The sequence below is a fragment of the Bombus fervidus genome, chromosome 3 (genome assembly GCF_041682495.2).
Source record: "Bombus fervidus isolate BK054 chromosome 3, iyBomFerv1, whole genome shotgun sequence".
NCBI lineage: Eukaryota > Metazoa > Arthropoda > Insecta > Hymenoptera > Apidae > Bombus > Bombus fervidus.
The window spans coordinates 8098958-8112236 of NC_091519.1; the positions used below are offsets into that span (position 1 = coordinate 8098958).

At 36.5% G+C, this 13279-nt stretch overlaps 1 protein-coding gene across 6 annotated transcripts in view; it reads left to right on the forward strand.

The window, feature by feature from the left end:
* The window catches only part of S6kl (ribosomal protein S6 kinase like), a 67716-nt gene that overhangs the window by 13412 nt on the left and 41025 nt on the right, over positions 1–13279 (forward strand). The window lies entirely within an intron of this gene.

The following is a 13279-nucleotide window of genomic DNA, read 5'->3' on the forward strand; positions in this document are numbered from 1 at the left end:
TTTACCCACCAGCGGCACCACAGCCAGGATCGTATAGGGGGGCCCGACCCTCTTCACCCGGCATCGTACCAGGGGCCCCTCCTTTACTCTTCTCTTCTCTTCCTTCTTCCGTCGTTCTTCTTTTCTCCACCTCTGTACACCTTCCCCTTCACCCTTTCCCTACCCTCCCGCCATCTATCGTTAACAGCTATCTTTCTTCGCACCATTCAGCCGTGATTCCCACCGATCGTGTTTTCCTTCTTCCATACCCTGGGCCACGATCACCACGGGACGTGTGTGCTGCGCCGATTCCTCTCTACAACGACCCACGCCGTCTACGAGCAGGAGCAAAACGAACCGGGGGCTGCGATTCTCGCGAGAGATTTTCAAGTATCGAATCGGTTAGGTGGTTCGCGATGCGATGACTCTTCGACCCGCGGATGACACGTACCGAGATATTCAACCTGTGCACCCGTTCTTCTTCTTCTTCTTCTTGGAATTGGTCTTGGCTCTAGGGTACATCTTGTCAACGACAGACTTTTGGATATTCGACGTTTCATTCATCTTGGACAGCCTTTTGCTTTGGATTGATGAAACTTTGATGTTGATTTCGAGATCATCGATGGACGATAATACAGATAAACTTGGAGAATGGAACGATGATGTTGAAGGATTTTTGGTGGGATATCTTGTTTAGGGTCGAGGCAGTGGATAGAAGTTCGTCGCTGAAGAAGGTTCGATTGGTTGGTTTGGACGGTGATCGGTTAATCGGAAAAGAAGGTTCGAGGAACATCCAGACAAGGCTGTATATACGTGTGCTGTTGCTCGGAGTCGGCGAGTGGGCGAAACGTGTTAACTCGTCTTTTGTGAGATACGTTCGCGGAGTGAACGTTCGTTGTACCTTTGTCGGATCACACCGCGTCGTTTCGTCGCGAGGTCGTTGATGTTCGATGGGTTTCGTTCGAGTATATTGGTTTATTCTTCGAGAGTTTGTTTCATGCCGAGAGTTTCCTTAAATATTAGTCAGTTTGGAGACAAGAGTCATTTAAAGACCATCGCTGTTTTTGAGAAAACAATTGTTTACTTTGTTTCATCATTTTCTCCAAGTTAATTCACTTTTCCTACATTCTTTATAGTTATTGTATAAAAAAATATGAACATTTTTTGGCTCTATTTTTATTGATCGATATTCATCGACATCAAGAAGGAATATCTGTGTATTTCCTGCACTTTTACGTCAAAGTACCATATCAAAATTTTAGACTTTAAAATAATCTATTATTCCTAACGTCATTATTACATTTTTCAGTTTTCCTCAATTATATGCTTAGAACCGAACGTAAATTATTATCCTCGAATTTTCTTACGATTAATCTTCTCTCTTCTTCTTCTTCTTCCATTATAAAAGTGATCAATCTTTATCGACGCGTCTATGCAAAATATCGAGTCTCGTTGATCTCTCGTTGACATTCGACCCAGTGTTTCATGACACACCTGCGCGTTTAGCACGGTTCATTTTTTCCATTGTGCAAGCAGGACGATGTTTTAAAAGCAGTCCGTTCAGCATGATTCAGTATCGAGCGGAAGTGCAGCGGTAGCGCGGTGCGAGCTGTTGATAAACGTGAAAAGGACCTTGATGTTTGACCGCGATGAATGAGGCGATAGAAATATTAGGACACGTTGATTAGCTCGTAGAACGACGATCTTTTTGGCCTCCCTGATCGTTCGTGTTCCACCATATTTCATGCAAATGAAAGCAATTTGCTTTTTAAATAATTTTGTAGAACCTGGCAATGAGCATAAGCTTGCCCGCAGAACTCCGTTTTGTTATCAAACCTGACGTTATTATGCAAGAAAATTCAGTATCGGTAACTCGAAACTTGCGACTTGTATAATTTCATTAATAACATTGATTCGATTGTGCAAGAGAATCTCCTGATGAACATTTTTTTTCGAATTAATTGCTAATACGAAATTCATATTATATAAACTAATGGTTGCACCAGGATCAGATGTACATAAATTATGATTAATATGTTTCATTAATATGTTTTTGGAATAAATTTTTGTAACCACAACTCAGGATAACGTAATGTTTCTCCTTTTTCTTAATTAATTATCTACCAACCGCAGGTGTCTATCAATAACACGATATTTTTTTTAAAGTGAAACGCAGCGCTCAATTAAGATTCCGAATTTCTTTCGCTAAGAATTTTTGAATTTTAAATTTTTGAGCTGGTGGCTTTTGAATCTACATGTAAATTTAATTAATCAACGAGGTTTCGATTCCCGATAGAAAGTCGGAGACGTGCAATCTTTCATCGACGTTACAAATCGTAAAAACGGTAAAGAGCAGCAAAGAACGTCAGTGTGTGTCAAAATGAGTAATGTTTCGCTTTTCGGACATGGCAAAAATAAGATCTTTTGTACTACTTGTCATGCTTACGAGCCTTTCAGGATTATTCTGTTCGTTACATAAAGTGCCTCTTTCTTATTGTACTTATTATCTTTAGAAGAAGAATTATCGTTGACTCAACGTTTTAACACCTAAGGGCACACTTCGTTGCTTAAATCCACGAAATTTCGACGAAACGAGTTCAACATATTTTTCTCTCGTTCACCAACGAGGATGCTCATCTCTCAATGAGTGCAAACGAATCGTCTCGCACGTGTCCAACATATTCAATTACTCGAAAGACGCGCCTTTCGTGGAGCTTGTTCGCAGAACGGAAGTACGCACAGAATTTGTAACAGACCTTAACTAATTCTAATTTGGTCAGACTGGCGTCAAGTTTATGAACGGTCCTAAAAGCACGATTTTTATATCGCAATCATTATTGTATGACTTTATGACAATTGAATTTTCACGTTGCACTAAAAGAAAAAAAAGAATCCATTGGTTATCTTTTTTACTATTTATTTTTATTGTACAGCCGCTCAACAACGGTGAATTACGATGTCCTTGAACTTTGAATTCGTAAAGAATCGTATGTTTTACAGATTTTATAAGGAGACCTGATTAATTTTGGTATAATCGTGCTTCCATTTCGAGAGAAATTATTATAAATTGTGTTAAAAGCAGATGTTTCTAGAAACCTGTTTTTAGTGGACAACTGCAACGAACTGTGATAAGTTTGCAAAATTTTACATCGAGTTTGGTAAGATCAAGCATTAAACTTTACATCAGCTATGTATCAGAATATCAAAGTGAAATTGTGTGAATAAATGTGACGAATATGATGTTTGCTTGGTAGTTTTATTTTCAACTGATCGTGCTGTTCATTTTCGCAATTCTAAAACCGTTTCGTAATTTTAGTATTGTTGGGATCAATAGGTAAGATTAAGCAGAAGTGTTTAGAATTTAAGATAGCTTCGAGATATATATATATAAAAGATTTTCTGTGATACTATCTAATGAGTCATTACAGAGATGTATCAGTGTGGGAATTCGTGAAATGTTACAAACATTTTTATTAGAATACCCATTGTGTCGTTCCTTGCAATAATTTGTCTGGTATTTTTGCATCGTCCATTCGTTAAAAAGTTTGTTGTTGCACAAGTTGGCAACTGATTGCACACGAAAAATAGTTTCTCTTATCACGATTATGAGCAACATGAATTTTGAAGTATATTTTTGAATGGAATAAACGACGATTAAGTCATGAATTTGTATATTTCCTCAAATTTATAGGAAGGATTTTCTTACAGTCTAATTCTTTCACGATGAACACTTGTCCCAACGACAGAAATCTTCTGTTCTAATCATTACAGCGACTCATATGAAACTCGTTGTAATTAAATACAGTAGAACCTTCGTTATTTAAATACTTACCGTCTACACGTTCTGTTCTTCGAATAACCCAACAGTATATTTTCTTATCAATAAGAATCGCGTTTCTTTACTATCTGTTTACTCTTTACTATGTATTACTAAACTATTTATTCCTATTTCTTTTCCGAATAATTTTTATCTCAATTCTGTTATGTTTACCATCAAAATATTTCTTAACATTCAGACAAATACAAAAAAAAAATCCTTATTAATATTCTAATTTCTTGATTCAATTTTATACCAAACTACTTTCTAAACATTCAAAACTTCCTATTTGTTAAGACGAAATTGAGTTCGAGACATAACAGTTCAAAAACCGTAACATGGTTAACTCAATGGCTAAACGAAAAGTTCCAATATGTCAATATATCAATAGATCAAATCAATCATTAATCAAACAGCCTTCAAACCTTCGATCTGTGTATCAGTCCTACAAATCATCTCTTACAGCAACTTCCATTAGACTACTTGTCCCACCCATAGAATATTTATCCTAACTATGTCGATCGGTGCTAATCGACATCGGATTAACGTCAACGTAAATCGTTTTTCGTAACGTTCGATCCGGCCGTGATTCATCGAGCCTGTTTCCTCCTCTCCTGTCTTTCTTCTCTTTCTCTGTTTGCCTCGCATGTAGACACGCGTGCGTGGCCACCGCATTATGTAAACGTCGCGGGATACGTGTGAGATGCGTGCAAAAGACGGACGAGGCCGCGGCGCCGTGCCGCGACGAACCTCGCGATTTTCCATCGCGAAACGATTGGATTCGCGGGGCCGAGCGGACAATGTTGCCAAACGGGCCGACGGAGTCCGACGCGACGCATCTCGACGCTCTCGGACCGGTTCTCTTCAGGGCGAAGGTCGTCGGCTGATGTGAGGTCGTCGATACCGAACGCTTGGTGCTCGCCGGATTTTTGCATCGAACGTTGCGCGTGGCACGCCTGATGGATAACCAGGACAGCGATTTTGGGAAGCGGGTCGCTGAATGATGTGCGCTATGCAAATTTATGTTTAGCTTCGTTTTTTTCTGGTCTCTTTTTTTTTAGTTTCTTTCTCATATTTAGTTCTTTAGCTTTGGTACGATCGGAGAGTGATTGGTTTTCGATAGGGTAATGGGGTTTATTATGTTTTACAGACGTTCTTTCCTCTTTCAGATACTTTTATTGTTGTATGGTTGGTTAATGGTTCGAATCGGTGAATAACGTGTAGCTTGCAAAATTTATCTATACTTTATGTCCATCTTGAATTAGAAGTTTTTAGAGGACACTGCTCTAAAAAGTGTCGAATCATGTTCGACATAAGAGTGTCCGTGAAGAGAATTAACTTCGACGTAGATTCGACATAGGAGTTCAAAATGTTAACAATCTTCTTCTCATTTTAACAGAAATAAATTTTGTTATCTTGACGGAATTAAGAAGCTCGTTACCATAAAATTGTAGCAAGAGATTTCGTATATAAATCATAATTCTTACACATTTTCCTTCAAACTTAAGGCATTTTTTAATGATCAAAAATACCATAAAAAGTGATTGAAAGAAGGTAGCAGAGTTTAGCGCAAATAAAGGGTCAGGAAAACTGACTCGAGATCATTATTATTCGAAAAACGTTATAAACAAGCGTTACATGCCCGTGTTAACAGATTAACAGATTTTCTTGCGGTGACTACCGATTAAGATCGTATGCGATCAGCTCGAGAGCTCTTTTGGAGTTAAATGCGAATCGCCATAAATATTTCCTGATCGGCACAAGCTTCGGTCATTCCATGGAACTTGTACCTCGATAGAGGGAGAAAAATGCGAGAATGAACGTGTTATTAGTAACACTTGCTCGCAACGGGAGCCAGAATCTCGATTATTCATCCGGCGCCTTTAGCCAACGGCGTCACGATAGTTGTTCGCTTGTAAAAAGTGTTAGGAGATGTTCTCAACTTGTTTTCTACAAAAGTATTCGTTTTCTAAGAATATTATCAATTCGTTTTTCTTCCTTTCGCTTTATAAAACGTACAGATCTTTTTCTTTTTTGCTTTATACAATTATCTGGATACTATATTTGACGCTTGAGATTCCCTATATGTTTATAGCCTTGAGAGTTCTTTTCTTTTCTATTAATTCTTTTTTTTCTTCTCCCTTTATTCTTTATCCTTTGCTCGTTTCTTTCTTCTTTTTTTCTCTCTTCGCCTTCTTCCCTCTTCCTTAGTTTTTAATTCCTTTCTTTTTCAAATTTTTTTCGTAGGAAATTGAAACAACAATTAACAAGATAAAAATTCTATTTATAAAATTTTCATTATATGAATATATATATATATTATACGTTATATAAAAATTATATTCTACCAATTTAAAGTCAATAAACAACCACATCGATTCTACGTATATTACAATAATCATAATCGTGAAGCGATTGAACGCTACAGAACAGTCATAATCAGCATCGAGAAAAACCCACTGCTTCAATAATTCATCCTGAAGACAAATTACAGTAATCAGCTGAGAAGCAATTGCTCGAATATCAAGCAAGGTTAATAGGTAAACTTAGTACAATATTAGATAAACGCGTATTCTGAGATGGACGACGTTGAAAATATCTGCACCCGTGTTATTCTGCGATGAGAACGAAAAATCGTGCACTCAGAAGCGGGACTGTCGTTTCAGCCAGGAATAGAAGCCCTCAGGAAAGCACGTAATGACGTTCGGCATTATAAACGCGGTGTTCTTGCCGGTATCGCGGTGAATCCGCGTTTCTTCCTGGATCCTCGTGGCAGTTGCCGAGGAAACGAGCACCTTACAACCGGCGATTCCCAACCGTTACGTACCGTTAGAAGCGCGATCGTCTATGTCGCTGCTGGCGAAAAATAAGCTTTTTGCGTGTGCATCGAGAGCCACCTGAAACGGTCCGGTAATTTTGCAAGATCTACGGCTTAAAATAGACACACGATTCTCGCGTGTCAGTGCAAACCGTAGATTTTTCCCGTTTTTTCCACACCCTCGACAATTTCTCTGTTAACAGGTACTTTAAGTCTATGGTTTGCTGGTTTTAACCTTATGTATTTTATTTAAGGCCAGATGTTTATGGAACGATGGCTAAAAGTTGAGAATCGACGTAAAAGTAAGGTCGACGAAGCGGAAGAATTCACGAGGAAAAGATTTAGAATTTTAGATTAGCTTAATCTCTTCAGGGACGAATTTATTAAGGTTAGAAGACGATATTTGTGTTTTATAGCTCTTCGAAATATAATGTATTTATATAGATGTGGATATTGAGCGTGATCTCTATAATCATTTAAAGCAAAATTCGAATTATTTAAAACTCTTTATTCTGATGAAAGAACCGATTAAAGATTGATGGAAATAAAAATGTTTCAATAGAAATGTAATCATTTCTTACAGTCTCTGGTCTTGGTTTCTAGTCGTTCCTACAAGAGATCATCTCCAAATTTCCCGTTAATTGACCTTTCGATAATCGATCACGTACATAAAATAAAAGGGGAAAGATATTCTTGTAAATGATTTTGTAGGGTCTTATGTAATTATAATAAACAATAAAGTAAATATCGTCGTTTCAAGTTCTCGATAGAAACAGAATACTCGTAACCTCGTGAAGAAACTAGCTGTCGTCCTTCGTTACCTCTGAACGAAGGATACTCCCACGGAGAAATATCACTTAGAATCGTAATAAAATTAAAGAATTCCATGTACACGGTCTGCATGTCAACTACCATTGTTACTAGTGAATCAACAAAAAGCAAGAATAATTCTTATCTTTACGTGTTAAAACTTACATTCTTATTTATACATGAAACGATCCACTAAGTATTCTAAACACTGGAAACTGTTCGAATATTCATTCGAGTTTCATCACATCATCCTGTCATTTTGTTACGTTATCGACCAAATTGCGAAATCTGCTAATTTTCTTGTTAGCTTAGAATCAATGTATCCAGCATACATATAACGTAAACCATTTAAATCAAAAACTGACGTTTAAACTATATCTTTATAGTACGTGTACTAAATTTTCGAGTATAGGAACACGAATGAAGTGGAGTAGACGAATTTCGTGAATGTCTGAAATTTGTTCTCGTTTTTAGTCTGTTTTAGACACTGTGAAATACGGTAATATCATTTTTCTATCGAGTAGTGTTTTAATAGGTTTAGGTGTCCTTAAAGTCATTTATAGTACACTAAACATGTACTTCATATTCCGACGAGTTTTGCGCATGCCAAATGATTCGATGGTGCCTCGAGAAATTCCGATCGCGTCCGAAATTCAAGATTCTCCGCTCGTACGTCGAAATTATAAATTATCGTATTTGAAGGAACGCGACCTTTGCTTGGCCATTCGTGCTCATGGTTTCCTGGTGATAATACAAAACGTGAGTCACGACCTAAGGTATCTAAAAAATATATTCATCAGTTCTTCTTTTAATGTTACGTAATAACGAAACCAGCTATTGTACAGAATCAAATTTTTATGCTCTAATGGATCTTGGAATCGTAAATTTCCGAATTCCTCCAGCTGGAATATCCTACAATTTACAGGTACCCAGTTATTTCGTTTTTTGAAACTGATTGCTGGATTAAAAGAAATCTAGAAACATGGATGATTCATCTTACTCGCTTAGAAGACAGAGAGTAATTTATATCTGGTCCTTCTCACCTTTTCGTGATCTATACTGCGATTAGTTAGTACTTTTTTGTCTTCTGGCGTTTACTGAAGTGACGTAACTTTAAAAGTACATACTTCTTGGAACAGATTTTTTAGAACATTTGAGTCGTTCGGAAGCTATGTTGACCAGATCCCTTAAATTAAATAGTAGAGAAAAATAGCAGTGTTACACAGTTAAAAATAAATTCTTACGGGATTATCGTCGATGAATATTCAAACTTAGGAATTTTCGAGATTCGTCGATTTTATCGAAAATGAATATTGCATTCGATGTCGATCGCGATACGATCATGGTCGTGATTTGTCACAGTCGAGTACATGCACCAAGGACGCCGCGGAGGCGCACTTAAAAGCAGAAATATCATTAGGCAGAATGCAAAAAAATAGACTCGAAGAGTTATTTGCTGTTATTCGCAAATTCCCAGGAAATTGCTGGTTCGTTAGATCACGATCTACGATCTGATTTACGATCTACAAGTTTTTATTTTAGATTTACATGGAGAACTGACGTTTGTCTTTTTTGGAGTTAAAACAGAGTTACGTCGCTTCAGTTACTATATTAGAAGCAAGTGGATTCTTGCATTCTTTAAGAGATAAAAATAAATGAAAATTAAATGCAAACTATAAATCTCATCAGCACAATTATTATGTTTTCGTAATATAGGAACTAACAATAAGAAGAATGAAATACAAAGCACGAAGCTTCTTAACACAATGGCTCATTGCCAAATTAAAGTACCGTCCTTTACAATTCAATACCTCAATGACATATTACGCGGTCGCAAGAAAAAAGTGCAGGAAACCATGTTTTGTACGATAATTAAAAAAGTGGCGTATCATCTCAACCTCAGCACTGCCTCATCGCTAAACAGATTAATTCTCGCGACTTGTACCAAAATCAATCATATTGGTCCGCTTGTAAATCATTGAAACAGTTATCAAAGTTTACATTTATCGCTTTCTGCTTGCATATTTCACGAGATGTTAAACGATCCGCGAAAGGTATACTTTTTAATACATCGACGGGGGAAAAACGTGGCGGGGGAACGAGAAGTTTGTTGGCGCTAGTTGGTCGCGAAGATGTTACTCGACGACAGAGTAGCGAATAAAATAGAACTCCTGCTCGCTTGGGTTTCACGATTGACGAGTGGTTCATTATGTTCCCCATTCCGATTTCGTTGACAGGGGATTCAGCTGGAAGGACGAATGCTTTCGTCATCCTACAATTGGCTTTGTCAATCGCGATATCGAGTAGCATGTGTTCATTAAGTTATCGCGTGCCTTTCAACTTTATAGTTGAATTGAAAAGTCACCATGGACCATTCAATTAGGGAGATTCTGAATTTACGTTATTATCAACTTCTTTTATAATTGCACTTTGGATTATAGATTCATAGAATACTTGGTACATATGAAATTTGTAATTTTTATCGTCTCTTTGATCGAAAATAGAAACGAAAGAAAGGTTCTTCTTTCACTTAGAAAGAAAACCGTATGTTTGTTAAACAAGGTAGATTACACATGACACAATATACACGTCAATTTTGATTCTCGTCCGATCTCACAACACGGCTCGTTATAATAGTAATATAATCTGCTGCATAGTTGCACTGACGCTCATTAACAGCAATATCATTGATCTCGAACGTCCTTCACGCACGCTACAACGTAATCTCAGTTGATTAATGCGTGATTTACGCTCGTACCATCAGAAATCGCTGTTCCTTTCTTCGGCGATGCAAGAAAGCGGTTACCCTTGCTTCTTTTGCGTAGATTGTATTGAACAAAACTGGTATGTAGGTTTAATTAACTCTAAAAACTTGAAAAAATCTCAACGATGATTTTTTATTATTTTACACAGTTAATTATCTCGATTACATTATGCCTTGTTTGTAAAGCACATGATTTCTAAATAGGATCATCAGTAAGATAATAATCGTAAGAGAATAGGAGAGTTATGAAAACATAGAAGATTGCTGTCAATCGTGGGAATTTAATAGAAATAAAAAGTTAGTGAAAAGAGAAATTGCAATAAATTAAAATCACGTAAATAGCTTCGCGTAGAAATAATTAAATTTCGAATAATAATCGACGTCTTATCGGAATAAGAGGAGGAAAGATGTGCAAAAATTTATTTAACTAGTCGTCCTCGACATTGACTCTGCTTGATTTCTAATTTTATCCCAAACTCGAGCCGGTTTTGATACCGGTCGTGGACGCCTCTCGTATCCTACGATAGGGTTGTAGGGTCGGGTGCAGCGATAATTTATGGAACCATTAAAAATCTTACCTGGCGTCCTTTGACAAATCGAAGTCGTGATTTTTACCGACAAAAGAATCAGAATTTTTTAATTTCATGTGTGAAATCATGCTGAATTATTCGCTTATATATTATTTTTTTTTTTTATTTACGCAGATTAACCCATTAAGGCAGAATGTTTCATTTATAATTTTGTTTCGGTTACTTTACATTAGCGAATTTTTTTAACTTTTTAACATTTTTCTTTTTTGTCATTATTTTCTGTCCAATCTGAACATCATGATTTTATAAAGCTCGAAGGAACTAAATATGCCAAATCCTTTTTTAAATCGTGGAAACTCCTTTTGCGTTTCTGATTCATATAATGGGTTTTTGTAAAGTATCTATTATTCTAATAGATCTTTTACTTTATACTTTAACGAGCAATATGCAAACAGTGTGTTTTCCAGTAATGTATACATAATAAAGGCAACTTTACGTAACTTTAGTATATTATTATATTACTTGTTGCTTCTTACTGAATTAATAACTAAATTATAATAAATCAAATATCATTTAACTGATAAACTATTAAAAGCACACGATAGTGAATGTCCATGATACTATATTGTATGGTGATTATCAAGCTATTAACGCGTCAACGTATGTTCCAAATAACCAGTCTTAATGATGTAGGAAGCAAGTTGATTTCAGTTGCTTTTGTTGCACGACTTCCCTTATATCTACCTGCTTAAACATTGCAAAATTTATCTTCTTGATTGAGACTCAGCTATTTATATTCGTTGATTATAAGAAATAATCGAGTAAAATCGCATTTTTCATTCTACTTTATTACCTTCCCCGAAATAGTATAAGGGGAAACCTGTTATGAAGTCGTGGCTAACGTCTACTCTGACATTATCAAGGTTAGATTAGAATATAAAAGAATATTTTAAGGACTTATGTCAGCATGTTGATTTCGATTTCAAGAAACTAAACAATGCAGTATCCTACCTTTTTGCGGGAAAAATTTTATTTTACCAATTGATTTCCACAAATTGAATTTATTTATTTCGAATACTACGACGACAAGAATTAATTGTCACTATAAATATTAATGGCTAGACTGCAGATATCTTCATAAATTTTCTGAATACTCCTGCAATCCTGTCGTCCTTTGGATCATTTTAATCGTGTTTCTTTTTTTCTTAATAAAACTCGTAACATGTCTAAAAAAAAAAAAAAAAAAAAAAAAATTGTGGAAAATGTCTAGTTTTAAATGTATGCTAAATATTTCTTAAAACATTAAAGATCTCTTCTTTTAACATTGATTTAATTTTTTTGTCATTCAAAAAGAACTGACATGGGAAAGGATTCTCTAATTGTTTCAAGCACTATAGCTATATAAAAATAAATAAAGCGAAGGACCTTAATTGCAAAGTTTAAAACGAAAGAATTATGTAAATCCAAACACACGATCAAATTCAAATATAATATTCTGTAAAAGATCAATAATTTGCAAAATTTGAAAAATTCTATATACGCGCCACATAGATATCAAATCTAATGTTCCACGACTAATCCCGTGTTAATTCAGAGCGAGAATCGAGCAAGGATGAGACCGTACAAAATCCACCTGGAAGTAATCCTCGCTGATCTCTTTTCTCCGCGGTCGCTTTTCTATATGAAGGTTCGTAGCTCGAATGTAATTACGAAATGACGGTGACGAGTTCAGCGCAAATGACAGGTCTCTGGCCATATCCTGACGGCAAGATGGCTCCTTTTTCTTTCGTTTCCTCTCGACGATGGCCCCCTTTTCGCATCACGTCAAAGCATCCTTTTCCGCGACAGGCAATTACGCGCTCGCCAGTTGAGGTCGCTCCAATTTCGTATCGGCTGACGACCACTGTAAAAAAGAAAAAGAAGATTAGCGAGGGGATAAAGAAAAAAGGAGCGAATACAAAAGCGGAAAAAAAAAGGATGGAAGAAAAGATAGAATGGAAGGGAAAGAGGGATGTTTCTCTCTGGTCCCAGTTTTAGATGTAACCACGTAAATGGCCTGTCGCGTTCGTGCAATGCACGTCGTGCCATAGACATTATACGACATTATGGCGCGGATCGTGTAACGTTATGATTATCTCGCAAAGAGCCCAAGGTCTGTCTCTTCTTATCCTCTTGACGGCAGCCATATAATTGTTCTTTCGGTTAACGTTGGTGCATCGTTCGTTTTCCTTTTTCTTCTCTTTTCGCCAGCTTTCATCGCGCGCCCATGGGGTTTCTTGTGTCACGTAAAGAAAGTACACAGATACTAGAAAGATAAAGCGAAGGAGAAGACGATCTTTTGATCTTTTGGAACACGGTTGAGATTTGATCTGGTACGGGCGAATGAATTCGATGATTCATCTGATAATACGATATATAAATTATGGATGTCTTTTTAATTAATTAATTTATTTAATCTGGTCTATCATGTTTATTCTATTGTAAAAAGTACACGTATAATACGGAAAAATATACAAAATATTCAAAGTAGAGTACTTGTTGTAATAGTGGAAGGATGAAAA